Genomic DNA, 25328 nt, shown 5'->3' with positions numbered 1-25328 from the left:
CCTTCGACGTTGCGTGCACAGGTGGCAGCAACACAGGGCCGATGCTGGGACGGTTTCTGTGATCGGCCAAGGCTATCGCGTCCCGTTCATAACATCTCAACCTCCCCTGACAGCGAATCCAGTGTCGTTGAGCTCCTATGCCATGGGATCGGTAAAGGGGCTAGCCCTTCGGGTAGAAGTCGAGACCATGCTCAAGAAGGATGCTCTCCAGGAGGTCGTCGACGGCTCCCCAGGCTTCTTCAGTCGACTCTTTCTTGTAAAGAAAGCGTCTGGAGGCTGGAGACCTGTCATCGACCTCTCGGCTCTGAACGGGTTTGTCAAGCAAACTCGGTTCAGCATGGAGACAGCGGACACGGTCAGACTTGCTGTGAGACCTCTAGACTTCATGTGCACACTGGATCTAAAGGACGCGTACTTCCAGATCCCAATCCATCCGTCTTCCAGGAAGTACTTGAGATTCTGCCTAGACGACAAGATCTACCAGTTCAAGGTGCTGTGTTTCGGTCTCTCCACAGCACCTCAGGTGTTCACCAGAGTGTTCACCCTGATTTCATCTTGGGCGCATAGGAACGGCATCCGTCTCCTTCGTTATCTGGACGACTGGCTGATCCTAGCAGACTCGGAGTCGACCCTTCTTCGGCACCGAGACAGGCTTCTGGGTCTTTGCCAGGATCTGGGGATCGTGGTAAACCTCGAGAAGTCCTCTCTGCAGCCGTCCCAACGACTGGTTTATCGAGGCATGCTGATAGACACCAATCTCCACAAAGCCTTTCCATCAGACGACAGGATAGCAAGGCTGAGGAGGGTGGCGGAACCCTTCATCAGGCGAGAAGAGCTTCCCGCCCAATCGTGGTTGGGTCTCTTAGGTCACCTGTCCTCCCTGGCTCGTCTGGTTCCAAACGGCCGCCTCAGGATGAGATCCCTGCAGTGGCGGCTCAAGTCCCGGTGGAATCAAGGATCCGATTCCCCGGACGTACAGGTCCCGATAGGATCTTTGGAACGGACGGACCTGCGGTGGTGGCTGGTCGACGAGAACCTGCGAAAGGGAGTGAGTCTTCTCGTCCTCCCCCCGGAATTGACACTGTTTTCGGACGCATCAAAAGAAGGGTGGAGGGCGCACGTTCTGAACCAGAGGACCTCAGGCCTTTGGTCAGAATCAGAAAAGTGCCTGCACATCAACCTGCTAGAGTTGAAGGCCGTCTTTCTGGCTCTTCAACAGTTCCAACGGACCCTGGCGGGTCACTCCGTGGTGGTGATGAGCGACACCACCACGGTAGTGGCTTATATCAACAAGCAGGGAGGCACTTTTTCGCAGCAGCTATCCCATCTTGCAGTAGAGATTCTGAGGTGGACCGAAGTCCACTTGATAACACTATCAGCTCGCTTCATTCCTGGCAAGAGGAATGTGCTCGCCGACAGTCTGAGCAGGGCCTCGCAGATAGTGAGTACCGAGTGGTCTTTGGATCCTCAGATAGCCAACAAAGTCTTGACTTTGTGGGATTCCCCGACCGTGGACCTGTTCGCGACAGCGTTGAATTTCAAGCTGCCTCTGTACTGCTCCCTAGTCCCGGACCCCAAGGCTCTCTGGCAAGATGCTTTCCAGCAACGGTGGGACAACATCGACGTGTACGCCTTCCCACCGTTCTGTCTGATGAGAAGGGTGCTCAACAGGACCAGACTATCGGTCAACTGTTCGATGACTCTGGTAGCTCCGCTATGGCATCACGCGGAATGGTTCCCGGACCTTCTGCAGCTCCTGACGGAGCTCCCAAGAGAACTTCCTCCACGACACGAGCTTTTCAGACAACCCCACTCCAACATCCCTCACAAGGCCGTGGCCTCGCTTCGGCTTCACGCCTGGAGACTGTCCAGCGTCTCCTCACGGAGAGAGGCTTTTCGCAACAGGTTGCGAAGAGAATGTCTCGGCACCTGCGAAAGTCCTCTGAGGGAGTCTACCAGGCAAAGTGGAGAGTCTTTTGTGGTTGGTGTCGTGGGAGGGGTATCTCTCCACTCGATTCCACTATTCCAGCAATAGCGGAGTTCCTCGTATATCTGCGGGAGGAAATGCGCCTTTCTGTCTCGGCAGTAAAAGGCTATCACTCAGCCTTAAGCTTGGCTTTCAGGCTGAAAGGCGTGGACATTTCTTCCTCGCTAGAACTCTCTCTACTCATACGTAGCTATGAGCTTACCTGCCCCCAGTCGGAAGTGAGACCTCCTCCTTGGAACGTGGTTCGGGTCCTCAGGGCTCTTAAGAGACCTCCCTTCGAACCATTACGCCAGGCCTCCGATCGCCACCTGTCTTGGAAGACGGCTTTCCTGCTCGCTTTGGCTTCAGCCAAGCGGGTTAGTAAACTTCATGGTCTCTCCTACAACATCGCCCATTCAAGGGGATGGGGGGAGGTAACGTTCAGGTTCATCCCAGAGTTTGTTGCCAAGACTCGGAATCCTGGGGTGCTGGATCCTCGGTTCTACTCTTTCAGGATGGCGAGTCTCTGTTCTGTAACAAGCGACCCAGACCAGCTGCTACTATCTCCAGTGAGGTGTCTGAGGTACTACTTGAAGAGAACAGCTGCAGTCCATCCTCAAGTGCGAGCATTGTTTGTAAGCACAGGCAGGACGAAGAGGAGGAACACCATCTCGGCTTGGATTTGAAGGGTTATCCACCACGCCTTGAATCCAGACCCTCCTCCGTCACGTCGCCCGAGGGCACACCACGTCAGGGGCGTTGCTACGTCCCTGGCCTTCAAGAGAAACTTCTCTGTACGCAGGTGCTTCAAGCTGGGGTCTGGAAGCGTCAGACGACCTTCACAGCCCACTACCTGCAGGACGTGACCCACAGGAGCCTCGATACGTTTTCTATCGGCCCTGTGGTGGCTGCACAACAGCTGGTCTAACCTCAGGCTCCTTTATGGACAAGTAGCAGTAGGTTGAGGGCGTTGTTACCCGGTTTTAGTCTGCGTGAATGAAAGAGTATGTCTGACCCTTACTTCTTTCTTCATTCTCCCCTCTCTTGGGGAAGCAGCATCCTGGTTTTCGCATAGCTGACCTCGACCTCTGCAGGTAACCCATGCTTCCTTGTGCTCCTAGTATTAAGCTTAATACTGTCGCGTCCCCCATACCCTGACGAGGTGGTATTGGGAACGTCCTATCCTAGATTCCTATTTGAAGGTCTCAAGCTCAACTTCATAGGACGAGTCACACTTTTCCTCCACACACAACTTATGTAGGCCACTCGTTCCTAGCGAAGCAAGGAACTTGTGAGGTGCAGGGGCTCCTTCTCTCAAGTGCTACTCACTGAGAGGCGGAGTCCCCGGGCAAAGCCTAAGTCAGTAAGGCTGGGGACTTTCCACCCTTCCTAAGGGGTAAGTCACCCAATGTAAATACAGTGATACCTCGGTAGTCGAACGACTCTATACTCGAACAATTCGGAGTTCGACCAAAATTTTCGAGAAATTTTTGCTGCGGTGCTCGACCAAAAATTCGGTACTCGACCAGCCGAACACGTGACGACCGCATGGGCTTTGTGATGATCGCGCCATCTCGGCCACTCTCGCTTGTTCGGGAAGCATCAGTTCTCTCGAGAGCGTCACTCAGACAACGCGCGATCAGCATTCGTTGTGATTTAGTGATTTTCAGTGCTTTTAATTGCTTTTTTAGCTTTCATAATGAGTCCCAAGAAAGTAATGAGTGTTAAGGGGAAGGAGAAGAGGAAAACAGTGCGAACAACGATCGAGTTGAAGAAGGAAATTATAGCGAAATATGAGAATGGTGTACGAGTGTCCGATTTAGCGGTAGAATACGGAATGGCGAAGTCGACCATTTCTACGTTTTTAAAGCATAAAGAAATGATTAAGAAGGCGAATGTTGCAACGGGAGTTACGGCGGTAACTAAGCAAAGGCCACAAGTGATTGAGGAGATGGAAAAGTTGCTTTTAATATTTATTAAAGAAAAACAGTTGGCCGGGGAAAGTGTTAGTGAAGCGTTCATTTGTGAAAAAGCGTTGCATATCTATGAAGAATTAGTGAAGAAAAGTCCGAGTACCAGTGAAAGTGATTCATTTACATTTAAAGCGAGCAGGGGTTGGTTTGAAAAGTTTCGTAATAGAACAGGTATTCATCGTGTTACTAGGCATGGGGAGGCAGCTAGTTCGGATCAAATTGCAGCCGATAAATACGTGGGGGAATTCGATCGGTACATAAATGAACAAAATTTGATCGCACAACAAGTCTTTAATTGTGATGAGACTGGGTTATTTTGGAAGAAAATGCCAGCCAATACGTACATTACCAAGGACGAGACGAAGATGCCAGGTCACAAGCCAATGAAAGATAGGCTAACATTGTTGCTGTGTGCAAATGCAAGTGGCGATTGCAAGATCAAACCCTTGTTAGTGTACCACTCGGACAACCCCCGGGTGTTCAAACGAAATAATATTTGTAAAAGTGCACTACCAGTTATGTGGCGCTCGAACACTAAATCTTGGGTCACAAGACAATTCTTTACTGAGTGGATAAACGAAGTGTTTGCCCCCCAGGTTAAGGCTTACCTCATTGAAAAGAGCTTGCCAATGAAATGTCTTCTGGTTATGGACAATGCTCCTGCACATCCTCCAGGTCTCGAGGATGACTTGAAAGAAGAATACAGCTTTATCAAAATCAAATTCTTGCCCCCCAATACTACTCCCATACTCCAGCCCATGGACCAACAGGTCATTTCAAACTTCAAAAAACTCTATACCAAGGCCCTTTTCAGAAAGTGTTTTGAAGTGACCAGTGACACGAAGTTGACCCTAAAGGAATTCTGGAAGGAACACTTCAGCATCCTCAACTCTGTTAACATGATTGACCAAGCTTGGCGAGGTGTGACCTATAGGACATTGAACTCTGCCTGGCGTAAGCTGTGGCCATCATGTGTCACAGAGAGGGAGTTTGAAGGTTTCCAACCAGAGGCGGGTCCAAGCACTGCTACCCCTGTAATTTCTGATGACACTGATGTCGTTGAGGAAATTGTTGTCATGGGCAGGAGTTTGGGGCTTGAGGTCGACAAGGATGATATTGATGAGCTTGTAGAAAGCCATTCTACCGAGTTGACTGTGGAGGAATTGTTGCACCTGCAACAACAACAGCAGCAGGATCTGATTGTGGAGCAGGAATCTTCAGAAGAGGATGAGGTAAGGGAGGATGTTCCAAGTTCTCTCATCAATGAAATTTGTTCCAAGTGGGCAGATGTGCAGGCTTTTGCTGAAAAATACCACCCAGAAATTGCAGTAGCAAACCGGGCAGTGCATATGTTTAATGATAGTGTCATGTATCATTTTCGAAGAATACTGCAGAGGAGGAAGAAACAATTAACAATAGACCAGTTTTTCACAAAAGAAAAGAAAGCTGCTACATCAAAGCCTGTTTCTCCTCCAAAGAAGAGACAAAGAAGAGAAGAAACCCCTGAAATAGATCTGCCCACCCTTTCATTGGAGAGAGAAACAACTCCTGAAGGAGAACTACCCCGCCACATCATGGAAGGGGACTCTCCTTCCAAGCAGTAACCTCCCCCTTCCATCCTCTCCACATCCATCCCTGTATGCCATCGAACCGCTGCTCAAAGGTATGTTCACTACAGTACAGAAAATGGTTTAAAATTGTTTTATTTTAGTACAGTAAATGGTTTAAAATTGTTTTATAGGATTTTCTGACCAATTTCATACACATTTAGATAATTATTGTTGTTTAGGTACACGTTTTATTAATATTTTGGGCCTGTTCGAGTGCTTGGGAACGGAATAGAATATATACCATTATTTCTTATGGGGAAAAAAAATTCGGTACTCGAACAAATCGGAGGTCGAACACGGATCTCGAACGGATTATGGTCGAGTACCGAGGTATCACTGTAGCATGGTTTGTATTTCGGTTACGGAACAAATGGCAAATTCCGAGAAAATTTGTATTTTTCCTAACCATACAAACCTTAGCTATTTACACATATTGGCCCGCCAGCCCTGGCCCCCAAGTCAAGTCCTACCTCTAAGTGAAGTGAAGCAAATCACCGGTGTGTGGGGGGGGGAGAGGTAGCAAGCTATCCCTTCCCCTACCCCCGCTAACTAGCGCGGGGGTAGTTAACCCTCGTTAAAAACTATTGGCTCGTCATTTCAGCTACGCCGAAAGATAAACCCAATGGAAATAGCTAAGGTTTGTATGGTTAGGAAAAATACAAATTATCTCCGAATTTGTCATACTGTATTTCAAAAACATTGAGTCAAAACTACAAAACAACAATAGAAAATATATATGTATATAAGCAGCAAAGAACAAATAAACTTGCAGAAGAAATATATATGATCAACAGGACAAAATTTGTGCATTTTGAAGGGTACAATGATTCCAAATAAAATTCAAAGTAACACAAATTTTAAACAGCCGTACTAAATGCCTAAGTGTGAGGCCAATATGAGTAGATGAGTCATTTTTTCATTGGATGACTTAATTCACAGTCAAATCTTTGTACAGTAGAGTAATTGATTTTGAGTGACAATAAGGAAGAGCCAACAATACCACACTAATGTGATTAATTATCAAATCAAATATCATTGAAATTTTTATAAAAGATATCACCATTCATGAGGAATGACAGAAAATATCAAATGGTCTTTCATACTTATAAACAACAAACACTGTGACCCTCCATCCATAAGACTTGAAATCATTCCTTCAATACAAGCCAAGTCAATCAGATAGTAATGCCTGTTGTAATGACATTGATAATTATGTATTTAAAATTGCAAAACATTGGTAACCAGAGGTAGAGAGAGTAGGAGAGGCACACATGTTGCAATTTGAAACAATATTTCCAGCTTTTTACACAACAGTTAATCCCCTCAAGTTTCATTACTCTAAGTTTGAAATTGTAGCCAGGAAGCTGTTCACAAACAAACACACAACTTCCCTACAACTTCATTGGCAGAGATAATAAGATAGAAGGATGTTATGTGATTCTGAATCAGGGATTTTCATTAGTACTGTAGTATTTTTCTCTACCATTTTTTGCAGACCTGTGTATCTGTGCGCCGTTGTAAAGGCTACGCCTCATCGCTTCAATACTTCATCATTTTAAATAAAATCAGTTTTAATTCATTTATTTCTCCTTCTTAAGACAGGTTTAGTCATAGCAGAAATCCATATATATATATATATATATATATATATATATATATATATATATATATATATATATATATATATATATATATATATATATATATATATATAGCCTTATTCATAATCTTGAAAGCATATAGCCGGTATGATAGAAGTTAAATTGCATTGGGGTAGCGGTTGGTACCGAATAGCTTCGGATGAAATGTCGACAGAATTTTATATCATAAGTAATTTAATTTCTATTATACCGGCAAATTCATTAAGGAAAGAGCATAGGCACTACCCATATACATTCTTACCATGAAATAACTTACATTAAGAAGTTGTCATACGAATTAAGACCGTTTTTAGGACACCGAATCGAATTCTCCATGTGGCAATCATTAGAGATCATAGAAAAGATATGATTTATGAGATTTGTGAAGTTTACAGCTCTATGATTAGCGAATTAATCTTTAAATATTTATAATCACAATTACTGACATCATTATCATTACTAATGTATTATCATCATTAGCTTAGTAAGCAAAATCTTATTAAAGAAACGAAACAAAGAAAAATGACGTCATCACCTCTCTCGACGTCACTGCTACAAATCACACACTGATTGGTTCTAATATCCGAGAGGGTCTATTTCCTTCCAGACTTCAGGAATATGCCACCCGAGCAAGCCCAACCCTCACTTCATTGTCCAACCACAGGTCTGACCTCCCAATAAAAATCTTAATACACAGTTCCGGGCTGGGATCGATCTGCGGTAATGCAAATGCAGGCGAACAGGTTACCACCCTATTAGTCAGGAAGTAATTGTCTTGTGAAAAAAGATCTCTTTATTTGTTTGTTTCCCTTCTTTCAGAGACGGCCTCTTTCTTTGCTGGTCAGTGTGATTTTGGTAGTCTCTTACTTTGTCATATTATCAGAGTATGTTGCCTCCTTCACGAGTCAATTGTCTATGATTGTTCTTTTCCTTTGTTAGCATCCTTGATAGCACCAACCTCTTCCTTTGCTGATGAGTCATTTTGGGTGGGTCTTACCCTTTCCTGGTTCTAGTGAATCTATCATGTTCGATCTCTTTTCATGGTCGTCCATTTTGAGTAATTTGCTTCATATCCTGATACACCATTCAGAATTGTGGTCTTCCTTTGCTAGCCTTTTTGTTAGGGATGTTGTCTTCTTGTGCTCACCATGCAGCCAGTGTCAGTCTATTCCTTTACTGACTTTTCCTTTAAGGTGAAATATTTCCTTTCCAGGATGTCCAGCATAATTCAGTCTCTTAGTTAGCCAGCATGCAGGGATAGTTTCTTCCTTAGTCAGTGAGTAAGGATAGTCTCTTTCCAATTAGCCTGCATGCAGGGTTAGTCTCTTCCTTAGCCAGCAAGCATGGATAGTCTCTTCCTTCAATAGAATCCTGATAGAGTGGACAACTATTTGTCATTCTGTCAGTCAGTTTATTTTGCTCTTCTGTGATGTTTGAACTTAGTCAATAGTTATCTTTCATATCACTTTAGTGTAGTGTGAACTTTAATCTTTAGGAAAACTGCATTTACTTGAAAAGTCCTAATAGGATACTTTATGAGCAAGGTAAGTAAGGAGCACTATTCCCTCTTGGCACAAGGGAGTTAGGTAATGAGTTGCGAACCATAGACATAATACAGTAACACTTGATTCCTTACTGATACATACTTATCCTACACCCCCCCCCCTAAGCTAGGGATTACCTAAAAAATATTGGCACACTGAAAACTCAAAATTAGAGGCAATAAAAGCATAAAAAATAAGAGCAAACAAAATAGAGGGATATGTGTGGCACATGCCAATGACCTCGCTTGCAATACCGCTGCCCCCTGCTCCTGTCCCTAGTGCTGTAGGGGTGAGGTGGGTGGTACCAATGGGGGCACCACAGCCTGCTCAACTGCTTCTGTTGTCATGTATGGGGACATTGATCTCCCTCGTCTCCTCCTTCCTCCATTTCCTTTTCCTCAGATGTTGGGCTGGGGGTGGTGTGCGTGTGCCACAGCCCGCCCGCCCCCGGCGTTCTTTGCTGGGCACTCTCGAGATAGATGACCGTAGGCCTGACAAGTGTAACAGCGTGGAGATCCTTGGGTGGGGCACTCGACTCGTTGGTGCCTCTCTCCCCCACACTGCCAACATTTGAAGACTTCTCACCTGCTGACTTCATTCTCCCCTCTCCCGGTTTAGGGGTTGGTGAGTACCTCTCATGGCTGCCACCTTTCCGGCATCGGCATAGTTATTGTCCATCTTTATTTCTTCTGGCAAACTGTCTAGAATGTCTTGTATCGCCATCACAACGTCTGCTAACGAGCGATTGTCATCGAACAAATAAACACATAAATACGGGTTTACTAATCTACGAATGTGTTTACAGGCAATTGCTATTTTATCACCTGGGTGATTAGCACCATGTAGTAAACAAATTACAATCTCGAAAAATACGAGTTGCAAAACTGAGAACTGACTCACCCTCACGAATTTTTGGTTTGTAGTTTTCTTTCATGTTCCCTTTTCTTGCATCGGGTAAGGCGTATTTCTGAATTAAAAGTCTTTGTATTTCAGTATAACTTCTTGAACTGTCTTGTGGCCAACAGATTACCTCCATTGCTGGAGCATCTTTCAGCAACCTAATTACTAGAATTGCTTAATCTCTTTCTGACCAACCATATGTGACTACTTCAAAGTCTCTCATAAACACTTTGATCGATTGAATCCCTTCATAGGGCCGTTGACCATCCAAAGGCCTAACACCTACCTGGAGTTCTGGCAATTTTCGACCTACACCATTTTGAGTATCTTGACTCGGCTGTGCATGTGAGCTTTCACTTGTGTGCGTTTGAACTTAGTTTATTTATGTCAGATATGCCGTGGTTGCTCGCTGCTCCTCTTCTCGTTCAACTAATAATCAGTTTTTTAACTCTGCCAGGTTATCTAACCTATTTTCTAACTCCTGCAATTGTTACTCTCATCTATATTCTTCATCGACATCACTATAACCAACTGCTCCTTTGTTTTCATCTGCAGCAGCAGTGTCTGCTATGATAGTCCTCACGTATCTAGGCATCTTGAACTATTATTTTTCCGGCTTTAAGAACAATTTCGCTCACAGCATACACAAACAAAAGTATTCTTTCACCTGACACCAATTATGTCCCATATCAACGGATAATGAGACATCAGAACATGGGTTTTTTCACTTTATTACAAAAAGGTATGTGAATAAACTATACACAGCCAGATACTCATCAGACGAGTACCTTCTTGTTCTTATGATAGCTTGTGTGGTACTGCTTACCCCTCGGGCAAGTAAATGCAATGTTGCTCTGTCAATATGCTGAATTGTTAGATTTTGTAGAAATCTCCACTGTGATGGAAATATAATGTCACCAATAGGGTTATAACACGTCGCCTATCAGACTTAACACGCATCGCCTCTAACAGAGTTCAGTGATTGCGCATTACAATTTATGACAGTTATAGTACTCTTAAAATAGTCATTAATCTCACTCTATAAAACACATACTTTTACATATTTTGCATACAAGGATTAGGACATATATATATATATATATATATATATATATATATATATATATATATATATATATATATATATATATATAACGGATTTTGAGCAAAGCGAAAAATCTATTTTTGGGTGAGATAGCCATGACGTCCTGAAGGAAGGTTCCTTTTTGGTAGCTTCCTTGGGTATATTGACTACTAGGATATTCCCAGAGAATTAAACCACAGGTTATCACAGAATTCTTACTTCTGGAGCGAGTATCCTAAAGGTTTCCCTTTAAGACATCGTATATCAACAGGGGACGCATGTATTAACACGCCACATAGCTATCTGCACCCCATATAGAGTTAACACTTTGATATGGAGGGGCAGAGAATAGCTGGGGAGCCGTTCCACAGCTACACTCGTCCGTGGCTACTTTTGGTACTCGAAACGTAAACAAACGGGCGCCATTGCTAAATGACGTCACGTCCGTCCTCATCCTTCTGCTAGTAGCTGCCTTGCTTAGACGGATTTCCCCTTGTGCTTTTTTATCGGCTTGCATCTTCGTAATGTTGCTACCTTCAGCCTCGCCTTCTTCTGGAAAGTTGAGTACCAGGTCCCAGTATTGTTTAAATAAGCTCTGACCGTAAAGTAACTTATACTTTTCGAGATATTTCATGTTTTCTGGCGGAGCTGTGCTGCTACCGGACACGCCATTTTATGGCGTCGCTGTTCTCTTGCATGCCTTATTTAGCTAGTCTGAACAGCTTATTCTGGCCTCTTAACTAATTGATACTGTTAGTTATTTAGTCTTCATAGCTAGGAACTTCATATATCGTGTTTTGACGCTCTTTTATCCGGTCATCGCCTGACCCCATACTAGATTGCTAGCTTAGCCCCTAGGCCAGATTGCCTAGCACCAGTGTTCATGCATGATATATTCCAGTGATCCTAGTTTAAGTTATGAAGATAGTGGCATTATTTATCATACTGTTTACTGTGATGCAAATGTTTTTCGCCTTCAGGGACCATATAGGGGATCGGTTTGATTGTGTGCCTTTCTAACCTAACCTAAATGTAGGACCCCTGTATGCTCCCTTCATCCCCTGCCTTCGGGCATTCCCTCTGTGTGGCCATGCTCCCCCTGCTATATAGGGGGATCATGTCCGTATCAGAGTATTTATCGCTTCTCTGTCCTCCCTAAGGGAATGATCCCCCCTTAGGGTTGTGTCCGAGAAAGAGGAACGGCCTGTCCTTCCTCAGTTGCTTCGGTTAGGTTACTTAACCTTCCATGCAACTTGCGATGTGTCTTTCAGCCTACCTAGCTTGGGGTTTAACACTCCTTATCTAGGTTAGGCCTCGGGGGGGGGGGGGGCTAGTTCTGTACTGTTTTTAGTTTGAGGCGGTACCCGTGCACCGCTCTCATTCAGGTTACCTACCCTAGGCTAGGGAGCGTCCTCCCTTCCTTGGTGGCCGTTTTTGTACAGAGCCTCCCCTATGGAAGACCCCTCTTCTTCTCCCTCCCCACCTATCCCTTGGCATAGTCTAGCCTATACACATCTGTCCCTAGTCCTACAACTCCCCCTTCGGGTGGAGCGATAGGGCTATCTTGAACTCATGTTGAGCAGGCCGCTCTGGTACATATACCCTTCATAGCGTCCTATGGGGTTAGCCACTGGAAGCGATTGTCCACAGGGGTTCCCCCCTCTTGGGTGTACCCTAACCCTCCCTTGGGTTACCCTGGCACCCGGCCGACTGCCGGCCCCCCTGCCACTGGGTGATAGGACCCACTCCTATCATGGGTACACTCACTCAGGTGGGATGCCAGAGGGGTATGTGATCTTACCCCTCCAATCCCTCCTTCTGTCTCTCTACCTATCCTGGTGCCGGTCCCTTGCCGCCTCTACTGCCGGCGATACCACCCTTCTCTTGGTGACTCATTCCTGAGATACCCTCCCTCCCCTAAGTCGACAGCCTTCCGTGTGCCGGAGGGCTGTCGCCTTCCGTCGGCGTACAGCCGATGGCCCACCCTTCCATTACCTAGTTTCGGTTGTCCGCCCTTCGGGCCGGCCTCCGGCGTGCCGGCAGTGATTGCCGGCGGTCTGGGTATACTATCCAATTCTGCCTTCTTATGAACTGGTCACCAAGCCGGAGCCGCCGCCTCCCGCCGGTGTGCCGCCGCTGTGCCGGCGGCCGCCAAGCTGGCATTATACCTGAATTCTTTATGTGTCTACCTTAATGCCATAAACCCTGCTGGAGCGGCCTCCGGAAGCACCAAGGGACTTGCACCCCTTCTACCAGCTATCGACTACATGCTGATAGCCCTACACCGCAACCAGATAGCTTGGCTACTCCGATGGATAGGTATTGTCTTACCGTTCTATTAGTGGCCGTGCTGTCTTCTTGCATATTACAAGTTTCCAGCATACTGTGTGTGTCTTAGCGCAGCTGGTTGCCGGAACCCGAACCTATATGGGGTCTTCTGCTACCCCCTTTACTCTAAAGGTCTGAGTGGTCTCAGTCCTTGATATACCTCGCAGGCAATATCTGCTAGAATTATCTTCTGCCTTCTATGGCGGTCCATGAAGATTTTCGCTTTTGTGTCCTCGGTCACAAACGAAATTGCCTATTGATAAGGTTACGGTAACCAGCTGGGCGGGATGCACAAGTATGTGTCTATCTACTTCCTTTCCCGCTCCACTCTTTAACATTACAATATTATAAATTATTTAATGTTAAGTGAAAGTTTAACTACTTAAAATTTAACTTTAGAGTAATGTAAGTCACTCTTATGACTTCCGTATACTCATAATCTCTTTCTTTTACAGGAGGAGTACATCAAGTGTGACCACAATTTCTGTGGAGTGAAGCGCCCGCACTTCTACGGGCACACGGCGTGTCGGACCCACGCCCCTGCGCCAATAAGAAAGGTGACCTGAAATTCTGGGACCCGCAGCACTGTACAGTCTGCAAGAGTCGTCTGGTCGAAGCGTTCGACGATCCTCCTTCAGTGGAGGTAAGGGACACTGCTCGAGAGAAGCTACGCAAGTGGGTGCGTGGCTTCCACCGAAGATTTGAGGGCCTTGCTATTCCCGAAGGCATCAAAAGACTCAGTGGTCCCTAGTGATCAGATTCCCACCGTCCAGATAGTGGTGGAACCGGATGTGGTCATGGCTCAGTCCATGCATGAGTGCCGTTTAGACTCCGACAACGTGGAACGTATGACGGAAGTGTCGGAGACCACGGAGAGGAACCTCATGGGCGACGAGCTCGACTATGAGGAAGATCAGGTGGAATACCCTGAGTCGGAGCATGAGGTCGCTCCAGCTTCCACCCCTGCACCAACTCCTACACCGACGAATGTATCACTCCCTTCTACATCCGCTACCCCGGATCCTACCCCATCCAACACTCAGGAGATCTTCAAGATGCTTGAAGCTCTCATGGATAAGAAACTTCGCGAGACGCATGAGTTAATCAGGTCCAACCTCGGAAGTTCGAAGCAACCGAAAAGGATTTCGGTTAAGGACCTCCCTGCATGCTCGGATACTAACCCATGGAGGTATGCCGAACACATGCCGATCACCACGGGCAAGATCTTTATCAGCAAGAAGGTCGGCTCGATCGCGCTGGAAGAAGTGGAATTCTTCCCGAACTTTGAGGCTTACCCGGACTGTTACGTCCGACTCAGGTCCGAACCCGCCTCTAAAGAAGAGACCGAACCAAAGGAGGTTATCGTGTTCGATCTCCCGAAGGCCCAGGCTATGTTAGCCAACACGGTGAAAAGTAGGGGTTTCACCTGCTCGAAACTGCCGGCGCTTAGCAAAAAGCACCCGACCTACGTTGCACTAGACGATGCGACCTTCCCCTTTCTAGAAAAGGCCTTCACTGCGGTACATAAGGCAGTGGAAGAAGGGAAACCTTGCCCTGTACTGGAGGAGTGCAGGCCCTTCTCCCTGACCACTCCCCCTGATGTTAGACACTGGAAAGACGTCCAGTCAACCTTCGTGGTGGGGAAACTAGAGCCTGACGTCGCTGGTCGTCAGTTTAACGAGGACCTCCCGAAACTTAACGATCATCTCCTTCGTCGGGAACATGATACGAAGGAAAGGCTCGCCGCATCTATGTCCCTCCAAGTACAGCTCGAAGTCATGGCCGGTGACACTAGGGTCCCTGACTACTACATGGTCCTTGCCAAGACACATCTGGCAACGGTAGTAAAGGATCTGTACAGCTTCACGAAGGCTCGTAGAGCCTGTCGTGAATTCGTGTTTTCTAATGCGACAGTACGACACGAACCCCGGAGGCTGATCTCCTCCAACATCTAGGGAAAACATCTCTTTCCCTCCTCCCTAGTGAAAGAGATCACTGACAAAGCCGCCACGGAGAACAGGAACCTTCTCCATAAATGGGGCATGTCTAAGAAAAGGAAATCCTCTCAGGACGACGGCCCTCAACTACCTTTCGTCCCAAAGGTAGAGGCTCAAACTGAGGTGCAGGCAGAGATGCATCTCGCCGTCCCTCCAGAGGCAGAGGAGGAAGGGGAGCTAGCGGCCGAGGTAGCAAACCCTCGGGAAGCCAGAAGCAATGAAGTGCTTCCGGTGGGAGGAAGACTCCGCCAATTCCAGGATCGTTGGACCTTCGATCCCTGGGCACACAGCATCGTCAAGAAAGGTCTAGGCTGGAGATGGACTCAACCACCCCCATCCTTCCAGCAATTCTTCCAACAGTCAACCCCCCTCCTGGAAGAATATGTCCTAGAACTCTTGAACAATAAGGTGATAAGGAGGGTAAAGTCAACCAGGTTCCAAGGGAGACTGTTTTGCGTCCCCAAGAAGGACTCCGACAAACTCAGAGTCATTCTAGACTTATCCCCCCTCAACAAGTTCATAGCGAACAACAAGTTCAAGATGCTGACTCTTCAACAGATACGGACCCCCCTGTTGATATACGATGTATTAAAGGGAAACCTTTAGGATACTCGCTCCAGAAGTAAGAATTCTGTGATAACCTGTGGTTTAATTCTCTGGGAATATCCTAGTAGTCAATATACCCAAGGAAGCTACCAAAAAGGAACCTTCCATCAGGACGTCATGGCTTGAGCCCCCCAAAAAAAAAAAAATATATATATATATATATATATATATATATATATATATATATATATATATATATATATATATTTAGTGCTATGTGGTATGTATTAGCAATCAATAAGCAGATGAGCAACCTGGTGGAATAAAGAGAACTTATAGTATGGAGGAGAACCCCCTAAAAAAAAAATCTCGATGAAGTCACTGGCAGCAGAGTGGAGGATTGGGTATAAGGTGATAGACAAACTGTCTCTTCGGCTTCTACTCTTGATGCCTTGCAGATGATCTTACTGGAATTAGTATAGACTGGCAGGGTTCACTTTTCATAGCTAGATAGGTACTCTGCATCACAAGGAACTGGCAATCCTTTTAATAATTCTAGCCATTGAGTGACCAAGTCTATGGGTTTAGTCAGTCAATGGAAAGAGAAGATGGCAGAATGGCCCCAGTCCTGGGCATAGCGGGGTGCTAAGAATCTCTTGGCTTATAAATACTAAAGAAAAATTGCAAATTTATCATTGGAATATTAGTACATGAATCCGATTGGGAAGTTACAGCAAGTGGAGAATTAATTTATGACATTTAGTTTGGATATCTTTACCCCCAAGTAAAACACGTTGTAAGGTGATTGGTAAGGAAACCTTAGACCAAAGAAATATACATATTTTTTTTTTTTTTTCAGGGAGGACAGAAGGAGTTGGAAGAGAAGGGGTAGGAATGATGATGACACCAAGAGCAGAAAGGTATTAACTGAGTGGAAAGCTGTAAGTAGTAGATTGTTTCTTGCAAAGTTTGAATCAAAGCAATGCAATGCAATATGAGTATTATAATTTGCTATGTACTAACAAATGATTCTCCTGAAGAAAGGAAAGATGAATACTATGAAGAACTGTAGACTGTAATATAATTTAGGAGAGAAGTAGTCTCCCTGTCTATCTCCTTTCTCAATCGGAATTTTCACACTATTTTTTTGTAGTTTTAGAATTGTAGTACTTCCTGTATATATATATATATATATATATATATATATATATATATATATATATATATATATATATATATATATATATATATATATATAAATATATATATATATATATTTTTCAAGTGTTCTAACATAATATTATTCTATTCCTTGTTTTCGTAGTGCTTTCATTATTGATGAGGTTTTAAAAGAATTAAAAGCTTTCTTATAGTCTATAAATGCCATACATAGTGATTTATCATACTCAGTTGATTTTTCCATTAGTTGGTTAATTACATGGATATGGTCAGTTGTTGAATACCCACTTCTAAAGCTTGCCTGGTCTCTCGGTTAATCAATGTCTAGCTGTCTTTCTATTCGACCTAATATGATCTTTACAAACATCATTTATATTACTGAGAGGAAACTTATTGGGCAGTAATTTCTCGGGTCTTTTGTGTCTCCCTTTTTATGAATTAACATAATGATAAAGTTTTTCAAAGCTGTAGGTACAGAACATTCTTTCAAACATTTGGTGTAGAGTAGCTAGTTTTATTACTATGAAATCTCCTCCATCTATTATTGAATAAATTTCTAGCCTATCTTCTCCTGCTGCTTTACCTCTTTTCATGCCTTTCAGTGCTTTCTTTACGTCTCTTACTATTACGTTTGACATCGGCTCATGTGTCTCCGTATAATGTGAATGTTATGAGCTTTGTAAGATGAGGAATAAATCTTGAAGAAACTAGTCAGTAATGAAGTTAAGAAATTGGCAGGACGAACGATCCAGATATGTGTCTTTATATAAAAATGACAGTGATTAGAACAGCGTACATTTTGCCTATCTTATAAATCTTGCGTAATATATGTGTTGGTTCAAGGTGGTTTCAGTACTTTCGATATTGATCTGTGGCTGAGATAATGTGATACCATAGTTCTCTATGGTTTTACATTCTACGAGATCAGTTATGATACCAGTTTCAGCTGTCTCTACATGACAATGAGTCTTAGTTCAGCTGTAATTCTGAGAAGATGAGTATTTTAGTTAGCTATGAACTATAAAACATTATATTCTAGATATATGTCTACCATAGGCTCTAGAGGCTTTAAATGTGCGACCCCAAGACTATGCAATAAGCTCCCACTAGACATCTGAATAATTGAAGCTATTAAAGCTTTCAGGAGGAAACTGGAGACTTTCTTATTCTGTGTGTTTCGATAATGGTGAAATGTTAAATGGTCCCAAATGAACATCATAGGACAACCGTGTAGGTCCTGTAGAGAGTAGGATTCCCCTGCTGTACAGGACCAAATAAACAGCCCTTAAAGTGAAAGCATTGTTTAAATTTCTCTATATGATCAGTGAAAGTTTTTAATCATGTTTCATATAAAACTATTCACCACAATTACTCCAATCATTTATACCGTGCTGTATATTGTTGCAATATATTTACTGAACTAATGCTTCATTTCTCCAAATCATGTCAACACCATTTTTATTCCATTTGTCAGCGTTTCAAGGTTTAAAGGCCGGACATGAATGGCAGAGGCAAGGGACAGTGACATTGTCCTATCAAGCAGGACAATGCCCTTGAGACTGACCATATGGTCAGCACCCAAGCTAGGACCAAGAAGGGCTAGGCAATGGCTGTTGATGACTCAGCAGATAGAGTACTTGCTTGCAGATGCTTCTGCCAGATCTTTGCAAGTTACGTCTTTTGACTCTTTTAGCGATTGACGTTATGCCGTCCTATACCAACATTTTCTACAGATTTTTTTTTTCTGGTGAATGTTCCGTTAGTACTTCGGTATAATGTATATTTTCTAATTCTCCTTTTTTCTCTACATGTGGCATCAGCAGCTCAATGAGCTTACTTTTTTTTCTACATAGATTCATGGTTCCATTACCATGAAACAGTGATCGCGGAACATTAGAGAACTAATTTTTTCCCAATAACTCTTTTAAATCTACTTGACGCTGAGATCTAGTCATAATTAGCAAACGAGCAAAAAGGGAACTATCAGCACATAGTTGTTTGATGTTACCATTCTCTGTGATTTTTTAGCCTCTTCCTTGTAGTTCAGTACAAATTCAATTTATTTTTCCTAACAAGATCTTATAAATTTCAAATAGAACTCTGATATGAGTCTCTCTTTTTTGTAAATCATTTACTCGATCAATGCTTTTTTTTTTTTTTCAAAATCGCTTTTGTAGCAATTTTGATAAGCTCTGGACCATAGAGTGAAAAGGGATTTCCATTCCTTTATATTGAAGGGGAAATTCATGAATATGCATTTTGCCTTTCTGATTGACCTTCATCCATTAAAGTTTGTGCAAAAGTCTGTTTTTTGTTGTAAATGGTCGTTTCTAACACCTGGTCTCAAACATTTTTTCTCCCCAGTTATCAACCACCTTATAAAAGACGAAAGTTTTTTTTATTTTTTTTTTTCATTTTTTTTTTTTAGCAATTGAACCTGAGAAAATCCATTTCTCATTCGCCATGATCGTTTACCGCAATATTTTGGCAACTTGTTACATAATATTAAGATTATTATTGAGGTTGCAAGTTTCTTCTGAATGGAAAATCAAAACATCACTGGCTGACTTCAGTATGATCTGTTGTGGCCTTTTTTTCCTGGACTCGAAGTCGTAAACAGTAAGCCCAGATAAAACAACTCATTTACAATGAGTGCCTGTAAGGAATTTCTGGAAATCATATCAGTCTCTTTTACCCATTTGGGGTGACAAATTCCCCGTTAACATTTTCTGCGTACGGCATTGTGACAACTTTCCCTGACAGGTAATTCTACCCGATTACTATATTCTCCAATTCTTGGCAAATCCTCAGCTGTTTTTTTTTTTTTTCTTTTTCTCCTAATTGCATTGCCGTCATTTTTGCTGAAGCATTCTTTGTGATATGCGACATCATAGGCATGGTAGTCTCTTGGGTCCATACATCCATTTTATTTAAGTTTCCACTCTGCTTAAGTAACCTGGTTCACGGGATCATACAACTCTCTACTTGCTAATGAGGTAGAAACTGAATGTATTGGATGTTTTCTAGTTTTAGGTTTGTTGCAAAAGTGACAAGCCGTGTTTTTAAGTTCTGGGTGAAGCATGAATCTTGTTGTAGGGCCTTTGTTCAAACTCTCTGAGGCAATACTGCTACCATCCTCTTCCTTTACTTTATCTTTTATTATTTTTCTGTTTTTGATGGATTTTTTTCTAGCATTTCTTTGATGGTATATTTTTATTGCTCTTGAGTAAGTCTTTGACAGATTTGCCCATTTGTCCTTCAGATTGAGAACATGCATATATTTGTCATAATCACAGTCACTTCGAATCTTATATTACCAACAAGTATTTCAACACATTTTTAATTTTCAACGAAGGTTTCTTTTGTTTGAGACTATGATAGTAAACATAGATTAACATTTAGACCTATTGTACGCCTCTTCTTCTTTTCTGATGAGTGGACACTTGGATCACCCAAATCTTCCGTTTTCCTTTTATCAGAATTTCCTTCAATACACATTTCAGCTTCTGATAGGAAACAAAAATGAAGCTTTATTAGAAGAGGAATAATTGTTTTGTTTATTATTGAAAACTGATTTCATAATTTATATTGATTAAATTTAAAAATCATGTAAAATACATTTAAAGCTTTTCATTTAAAAAAAAATAATTTTACAAAAACATATGTAGACTGCATTTTTGTTGTATATAACGATCCTTTTAAAATGGTCAATAAATAATTGCAATTGGACCAAAAATAAGAAATTTAATTTAAATGCAATATTTATGGTAAGCGCCCAATTGGATGACAACATCAAATATATACGTAACAGAATCAACACTGCCACCATCATTCTAATTCATCTGCAAGTATTTATTACAACATTTCATCGCCAAACCTGGCTAATATTAGATGTGCTATTCTACTATATAGAAAGTTTGAGAAAATGAAATAGCTCAATAGACATTGTTTTCATAAGACCAAAGGTGAACAATTCTTCTTCGCTCAAGGGGTTACTGTACTGTAATTGTTCAGTGGCCTCTTTCCTCTTGGTAAGGGTAGAAGGGACTCTTTAGCCATGGCAAGCAGCTCTTCTAGGAGAATGACACTCCAAAATCAAACCATTATTCTCTATTCTTGTGTAGTGTCATAGACTCTGTACCATGGTCTTCTACTGTCTTGGGTTAGAGTTCTCTTGCTTGAGGGTACACTCGGGCACACTGCTCAATCTTATTTCTCTTCCTCTTGTTTTGTTATTTTTTTTTTAAGTTTATGTAGATGTTTATTTTAATGTTACTGTTCATAAAATATTTCATTTTTCCTCGTTTCCTTTCCTCACTGGGCTATTTTCCCTGTTGGAGCCCTTGGGCTTATAGCATTCTGCTTTTCCAACTAGGGTTGTAGCTTAGCAATTAATAACAATAACGGAAGGAAACAGATAAAGCCTGTGAAAGAGACTCGTCGCCTTATGTCACTGTTCACATTGCTGATAACTTTGCTCCCACCCCCGTAAAAAATAAAAAGTCCTTCATAATGAAGATAAAAAAAGAATAATAAAACTTCCCGTTTATTTCTCCATTTCTGTATAGCAACAATTAGGTTGAAAATAAAATTAACCATTTCTATTTATATTCTCCTTCAAGTCGTTGGGGAAGAGAGTTATGTGATGGATAAAATAGATAACTTAATTATTATTATTATTATTATTATTATTATTATTATTATTATTATTGTTAATTGCTAAGCTACAACCCTAATTGGAAAAGCAGGATGCTATAAGCCCAGGGGCCTCAACGGGGAAAAATACCCCAGTGAGGAAAGGAAACTAGGAAAAATAAATTATTTTCAGAACAATAACATTAAAATAGATATCTCCTATATAAACTATAAAAACTAAGAAAACAAGAGAAAGAGAAACAAGGTAGAATAGTGTATTCTCAAGCAAGAGAACTCTAATCCAAGACAGCGGAAGACCATGGTACAGAGGCTATGGCACTACCCAAGACTAGAGAACAATGGTTTGATTTTGGAGAGTCCTCCTAGAAGAGCTGCTTACCATAGCTAAAGAGTCTCTTCTACCCTTACCAAGAGGAAAGTGGCTACTGAACAGTGACAGACTGACAGTGTAGTAACCCCTTGGGTGAAGAAGAATTGTTTGGTAATCTCAGTGTTGTCAGGTGTATGAGGACAAAGGAGAATATGTAAAGAATAAGCCAGACTATTCGATGTGTGTAGGAAAAGGATAAGTGAACCGTAACCAGTGAGAAGGATCCAATGTAGTACTGTCTGGCCAGTCAAAGGATCCCATAACTCACTAGCGGTAGTATCTCAACGGGTGGCTGGTGCCCTGGCCAGCCTACTACCTATATATTTTATTGTTTTCCCCTATAGAAAGTTCGATGTTTTGCGAAAGGTGTGATGTTTTAAGGCTCTTTCTCAATGGTTTAAATTTTAAATGGTTTAGGTGTAGGTACTACGCAAATAACGATCGTATTTTGTTTTCTACGAATAGAGCCCAACGAACTCCTGACAGCTCTCGCACCATTCATCAAAATTACAATCATTACAGTTGATCTTGTTTTATAACTAGAAAATATATGACATTTTTTTAGTGACGAAATACAATATAAGTTAATTATAAGTTAAGTTAAAGTCAAATTATAAGTTAAAGAGAAGTTAAGTGACTATTATTTTCGAACAATGTTTCGAGACATCAGTTTTCAATGTGATAACTCTTACTTGAAGTACATTATATTTTGGACTCGTCTAGAGAATATTCTTAACTTGTGGATTCATCTCCAAATATTCTTTTGTTAATTAAATTTTCAGTAAGGCAAGGATAAATGTGAGAATATTTATCAAGTATGAATATTTCACGAATTACGCAAAACTCTAGAACACTCGCGATATAATATGGATGATTTTATGGAAACCAAAGGGTAATTATAGAAGAATATCATTGATCATATCATTGTTCACTCAACATTCACCTAATTATTACACATTTCATCTGTGCATAGAATTTAGCGTTTATTATTATTATTATTATTATTATTATTATTATTATTATTATTATTATTATTATTATTATTATTATTAATAATAGCCAAGCTACAACCCTAGTTGGAAAAGCCAGATGCTATAAGCCCAAGGGCTCCAACTGGGAAAAATAGCCTAGTGAGGAAAAGAAATAAGGTAAGAAATAAATGATGAGAACAAATTAAAAGCAAATCATTATAAAACAGTAACAACGTTAAAACAGATATGTCATATATAAACTATAAAAAGACTTTCTTCTTAGAATTTAATTTTCCAAAGACAAATGACTTACACTCGAATATTATAAATACTCCATCCATAATTTTTCTTCAATAATCTTAACTTTTTGTGATATCCATACGTGATAAAACGGACTAACTATAATGTCACATTCTCTACATGTTAATAATCAACATAATTAGAATAGTCAGAATGGCACCAATGCATGCATGGTAGACTCTTACCAGTAACGTCTGTTCCGTTGGGAGATAAGTATCTTTGTGTACCCTTTCTTGGTTTTGTACCAGGTGTCTGATTCTCACTTCCGTGTGACTGGCCTGATTGCTGAGTAGCACTAGATCCAAGAGGGATTTTATTTGAATAATTGTTTGTAGTCTACATGAAATCGTGATTTTATTAAGTACAATTATTTGTAATCTAAATGAAATCGTGTAAGTGAAGTTGATGGTCGTTTTTAAAGGATTCGGAAGATTATTTCATAAAATCAGGATTGAAATGATTGAGTGCATAGCGAAGTACTTGAAACAATCGAGGTGTTACTGTTTGCCTACCTTATTGTATGAGGTGTATGATGAATTAAAAGGATTAGAACTATAGAGATTGTTGGCCATCATAGTAAGGTATGAATGTTTTATTCGTGTCGAAAGTATGAGAATAATAGAATAAATAAAAATATTTGAGAAAAGGGAGATGAAAAGTTTAGAAAGCGTGAGATAGAGAGAAGATAACCCTATGAAGAGAATGGCTTGTTGAATCATATCGTATTCATTAGAACAACAATGAGGTACTAAAATATGAATATATAATCTGAAAGGCCAATTAAAATTTAAATGAGATTCAGGTAAAAATATTCGAAATCTACTGGTACTGGGACTACCTGTGGTTACACAACTGAAATTCTAAGAGCATCAGAGGGCAACAGTTCCTTGCATAGCAACTGATCTCCCTGTTTGACAACACGTATACCTCGCCCAAAAATAAATTCGGAACGAACTGCAAATACATAAACTTACTTATTCTTAACGTCAACCATGCATATTAATAGTTCGTTATATAGAAGGCCCGAATACCAGTTTTCTTAATCTTCAAGTTAGTTCTAGAACTAATTTGAATATCGTCACTGACAAAACTAGTGAAGAAGTCAAATAATCTTCACGAATAAAAGTTTCACCATGACAATGTCTGCTAGATTTTAGTTCTTGACTTTATTTCAGGTCTGTTAACAACGCTAATATAGCTACAGTATAGGGGGATAGGATAGGTGAGGGAGGGGAAGGGGGAATTAGGATTGGAGGGAAAAGTGTTAAAGTAAAGTACAGTAGAAGGGGAAAAGATTAGGGCAGACCTAATTGGTCATACGAAATTCACCTATGGATTTTTAATGTGCACATATAATGCAGTTCACATGTACAGTGATTATTATTATCATTATTATTACTTGCTAAGCTACAACCCTAGTTGAAAAAGCAGGAGGCTATAAGCCCAGAGGCTCCATCAGGGAAAATAGCCCAGTGAGGAAAGGAAACATGGAAAAATAAGATGTTTTAAGAACAACAAAAATACCAAAATAAATATTTCCTATATAAACGATACAAATTTTAACAAAACAAGAGTAAGAGAAATGATATAGAATAACGTGCCTGAGTGTACCCTCAAGCAAGAGAACTCTAACTCAAGACAGTGGAAGGCCATGGTACAGAGGCTATGGCACTACCGAAAACCAGAGAACAATGGTTTGATTATGGAACGTTCATCTCCTAAAAGATCTGTTTACCATAGCTAAAGAGTCTCATCTACCCTTACCAAGAGGAAAGTGGCTACTAAAACAATTACAGTGCAGTAGTTAACCCCTTGGGTGAAGAAGAATTGTTTGGTAATCTCAGTGTTGTCCGGGTGTATGAGGACAGAGGAGAATATGTAAAGAATAGGCCAGACTATTCGGTGTATGTGTAGGCAAGGGGAAAGGGAACCGTAACCAGAGTGAAGGATCCAATGTACTACTGTCTGGCCAGTCAAAGGACCCCATAACTCTCTAGCGGTAGTATCTCAACGGGTGGCTGGTGCCTTGGCAAACCACCTACCTAACATTGTTGTAACTATGCAATTGTTTTGCGATTGTAAACTTTTAAAATAGAAAGCTATTTAATGTTTGGTAAGAAAGGTTTTATTTGTGTTTTTTATGTGGTTCTTTGCGTCTCACCGTTACATGTAATAAGGACATAAGCTATTTTTTTTTTATTAGAATTTACTGTACATAAGCATAAGGATGTTTCGGTTTCATGAATAAAGATATGCACGCTGTT

At 41.7% G+C, this 25328-nt stretch overlaps 1 protein-coding gene across 1 annotated transcript in view; it reads right to left on the bottom strand.

Moving 5' to 3' along the window:
* LOC137623699 (2-hydroxy-3-oxopropionate reductase-like) overlaps positions 1 to 23334 on the bottom strand; it is a 107959-nt gene extending 84625 nt beyond the window's left edge. Inside the window, exon 1 of the mRNA XM_068354524.1 lies at positions 23250 to 23334. The gene's annotated coding sequence lies outside the window, so the exon portion shown is untranslated. The remainder of the gene's footprint in view (positions 1 to 23249) is intronic.
* Between the last annotated feature and the right edge of the window lie 1994 nt (positions 23335 to 25328).

This window comes from Palaemon carinicauda, chromosome 30 (genome assembly GCF_036898095.1).
Source record: "Palaemon carinicauda isolate YSFRI2023 chromosome 30, ASM3689809v2, whole genome shotgun sequence".
Taxonomy (NCBI): Eukaryota; Metazoa; Arthropoda; class Malacostraca; order Decapoda; family Palaemonidae; genus Palaemon; species Palaemon carinicauda.
This window is presented reverse-complemented; position numbering and strand designations above follow the sequence as displayed.